We start from the raw sequence: 5000 nt of genomic DNA, 5'->3' as shown, positions 1-5000 counted from the left end.
GAACTGTACATAGGTCTATTCATTTGTTATTATTATTGTTATTGTTGTTGTAATAAAGTATTTTCAACGGATCAATTTTGAGCTCTATTTAAAGTTGATATATATTCTAAAACTCAACTGTGAGTTTTTTGCTAAGATTGTTAACAGATACTATATTTTTTACCAAATTTTTTGGTTAAAAAAATATATATTTAATATATATATATTTAATATATGTATATATATATATATATATATATATATATATATATATATATATATATATATATATATATATATATATATATATATATATATATATATATACCGGAGTAAGCACATGAAATGTGCTACAAGGTGGAAACTGTCCGATGAACGGGAACGTGAAACTCAGAGTAACGGTTTTTTTTGTCATATTTCTGCTGCTTTTAAATAAATAAAGTATATATATATATATATATATATATATATATATATATATATATATATATATATATATATATATATATATATACGTATATACATATATATATACATATATATATATATATACAAATATATAATCCATTCCCACCCCCACCACATCCCATATATCCCCACCCTTGCTTCCCCCACTCTCGCCTCCCCTACACCTAAACACTACCACACCCCACCACTAATCCCTTCCAAGCACCCACACCAGCGCACACACTAGCACTGACCACTTCCCAGCATCTACACCATTATCCACACACCTACACATGCACACACTCACACGTCAATGTCACCAGTCCCCTTCCACACGCACACACACGCTTTCACATACACATGCACGTGCACCACTTCTTTATTATCTCCCCTACTTCCTAGCTCTACTGTTTGACCCCTCTGTCCGGCATTCGCCATGATAGATTGCTAGCCAGTAAACCTTTTTCTATTTTCTCTCCTGTTTATTTCTGTGTTCCTTTCTATCGAAGAGCGTAGGCATGAAACGTAAAAGACTTTGTCACTTTCCGAGCGTTAAACTAATACATCTGTTTGTTGTTTATACAGCCGTCTTCGTCTTATGTTTTTTTGTAAATTCTCCCTATATATGTGTATGTATATGTATATGTATAGGAAATGAAAGCGTAAGACAGGTGGAAAGAAAAAGGAAAAAGAAAGAAAGGCAGAAAGAAAGATAAGAGGAAGACAAGTAGAATGAAGGAGAGAAGGGAAATACCTTTTATTGTTGCTTAATGGTCAATTGTTTTACGGCTCTCCGAAATTAACAACGTTTCAAGATTGTTTTGAAATCATATCTCTCTCTCTCTCGCTCTCTCTTATTGTTATTGCACACGCATAAGGGCACATATATACACATTCAGGCATTCATACCTACACGCATATAGAGAACAAAAGAAAATTCTCTTCCCAGATTTTCATGAAAGGCATAACATTTTCTGTAAAATATTCATATCTGTTGAATCACAGAGATGAACGTGATGAAGACGTTAATAAATAATTATCTAATATTCCGACTACCACTTTCTTTTAACACACACAGAAACACACATACATTCACACACACATCTATCTATCGTTTGACAAGGTTACTCCTTTTGCAAGATTCTTCCTCGTGTTCAACCCTCAATATGTTCAAGGCCATTTGGGCAATCGCAGTATGTCTGTAAAGTTGGATGAGAACCATAACGATTATGATGATGAAGGTTATGATTACGGTAGTGGCTTTTGTGCTGGTGATGATGATGATGATGATGATGACGATAATAACGATGACGAGGAAGAAGGGAATGAGCAGGTTGAGGATGTGCACGAGGATGATGATAATGATGATGATGTTGATGAAGAAGGGAAGGAGGAAAATAGTGATGATGAGGAGGATGAGGATGGTGAGTTGGAGAATGCTGATGATGATGGTTATGATTATAGTTGTGGCTTTTGTGGTGATATTGATGATGATGAGGACGACGATGATGATGATGATGATGATAACGATGACGAAGTCGATGATGATAATGATGATGGTAATGATGATGATGATGATGAAGGCGAGGAGGAAGATGGTGAAGATGGGGAGTTGGATGAAGATGATGATGACGAGGACGAAGGATGATGGGGCTGATAATGATGATGATGAAGTGGATTATGTATGTTGATGGTGATGATGGTGATGACGCGGATAATGGGTGATGACTGTTAATGATGGCGGATGATGATATAGAGGAAGAAGAGAACGAAGAGAACAAGTAGGAGGAGGAAGACGTGTATAACGACGACGACGACGATGGCGGTGAGGATGTCTATGACGACAATAACCACGACGATAATGACGGCGTCGACAATATTAATGAAGGTGATGGCGATGATGGTGGTGATGATGATGACCATCACGTGATGCTGCTGCTGCTGATGATGATGGTGTTCAAGACGATGACTGTGGTGGACTCAAAGAAAATGTAATGAAAATGATAGGGATCCAGACAGATATGATTGATAGTTAAGGTAGGGGTAGCTAAGTGTCGGGGAGCTGTCGGCAGGGAAAAAGGAAAGACGGTGGGGGGGGGGAGTAGCTGGTCGAGGAGAATGTTGAAAATTACAAATTTTCTAATTACTATTATGATAAAACTCTTGATCATATTAATAGTCTTGGTTGAGACCTTCCTCCACCTCCTCCTCCTCCTTCTTCTCCTCCTCCTCCTCCTCCTCCTCCTCCTCATCATCATCATCATAATCATCATCACCATCATCATCATCATCATAATGACCATCATCACCATAATCATCATCGGCACAATCATCAATTTCTTCTCATTTCTTCTTCTCTTTCTCCTTGTTCTTGTTCTTGTTCTTGTTCTTGTTCTTGTTCTTGTTCTTGTTCATGTTCTTCACTTTCTTCTTCTTCTCCTCCTCCTCCACCTCCTTCTTCTTCTTCTTCTTCTTCTTCTTCTTCTTCTTCTTCTTCTTCTTCTTCTTCCATTTCATCTCTCTTTATATCTCTTTCTTTATATAATATACGCATACATACATATACATATATACATATATATATATATATATATATATATATATATATATATATATATATATACATACACATATTTGTGTGTGTGTGTGTGTGTGCGCGCGCGCGCGCGTGTGTGATGTGTTCCTTCCTGCTCTTTCTTCATATCTTCTTTCCCGCTTTCGGTTTTACCCACCCTCACACACTTCTACGCCGCTCACACAGCTCCGTTTCCACATCTCTCTCTGCCTCTCTCTCTTCCACTCTCTTCATTTCTCTTTTCCTATCTCTCTCTCTCTCTGTCTCTCTTCACCACCCATTGAAAGCCTGATAACCTGCTTGCATGCCATGTTATTCAATTGCTTGCTATCTCTATATCGTTTGTTTCGTACTAACGTTATCCTTTACACACTTACCTTCCTCTGTTAAACGCCATTGTTTCTTCGTTCTCGCCATTCTGTTTCCGGTCCTTATCCATAGAAAACCATTTGGAAAGAAACTATTTGATTATCTTAACAATGAAATTATGTTCATTGTTAAATACCATTGCTTTGCATGCATCGTATAATATTTTGTGGAGGTACGGCTCGTGATAATGTGATGAAAAGGGATTGTATTTAGCTTTGCTGTAATTAGTGTTGCTGATGTAGATGAAGACGGCTGAGGTGGTTGTGGTGGAGGTGGTGGGGACCGGCGGTAGTGGTGGTAGTGGTGGTGGTGGTGGTGGTAATGATGGCGTTGTATGTGGTGGTGGTGGTGGTGTTTATGTGGATGATGCTATTGGTTGTTATTTAGCTAATGAGGATGTTTTCGATGGAAACGATGGTGGTGGCGACGCTGGTATTGGTATAGATATATACATGCATACATACATATTTATATATGTATATATATGTATATTTATATATGTATATATATGCGTGTGTGTGTAAATATATATATATATATATATATATATATATATATATATATATATATATATATGTATATATATATATATATATATATATATATATATGTATATATATATATATATCTGTATATATATATATGTATATATATATATGTGTATATGTGTATATATATGTATATATATATATGTATATATATTTATATATATGTATAATATATATATATATATATGTATATATATTTATATATATGTATATATACATATATGTATACGCACACATACATACACACAGACACATATACACACACACACACATACACACACACACACACACACACACACACACACATATATATATATATATATATATATATATATATATATATATATATGTATGTATGTATGTATATATGTATATGTGTGTGTGTGTTGTTGCTAGCGCTTGTATTGCCGCTTGCGCAATGACGGCGTTGCAGATAGATGGTGGCGGCGGCAGTATTGGCTATGTCGGACGCGTGAGTGGCGATGGTGGTCGACCAGGGGGATGGCGGTGGCGCCCATTCTGAATATATCGCTGTCGTTGTCGAGAACGGTCTCTCTACAAATGGTGGCGATGAGGGGACTGGTCTTCGTAATAGCGTTGCTTTTACGAAAGAAGGAAATAGTGCTACTGGTAACGGCGTCTGCGGATGCGGATGCGGTTGCGGCAATGGTAGTGACGCTGATACTTGATGGTAATGAGGGTTTTGGGTATGTGGTGGTGGACATGTTGGTGTTTCCTTATAATGTTATTCTTGTGCATGTTGTTGTTGTTACGCATGGTGGGCATGGGTTTGCGCCGTTGTTGCTATAAAAGCGGAGGCCACGTTGGTGATGATGATAATGATGGTTCAAGGTATGCTGATTGTCATCTCGATGGCGGTGGGTTCGCTGGTATTGTGTGAGTGTGTGTGTGTGGGGGGGCTGTCTAGTTGTAGTGATGGTGGGAGTGGTGATGGTCATGGTGGTGGTGCTAATGGTGACGAGGGCGATGGTGGTGTTGGCAGTGGTGATGATGATGATGATGATGATGATGATGGCAGTTTCGATGATGTTGGCGGTGGTGGTGATAACGGTAGTGGTGGT

This window comes from Octopus bimaculoides, chromosome 8 (genome assembly GCF_046866305.1).
Source record: "Octopus bimaculoides isolate indiv1 chromosome 8, ASM4686630v1, whole genome shotgun sequence".
Taxonomy (NCBI): Eukaryota; Metazoa; Mollusca; class Cephalopoda; order Octopoda; family Octopodidae; genus Octopus; species Octopus bimaculoides.
This window is presented reverse-complemented; position numbering follows the sequence as displayed.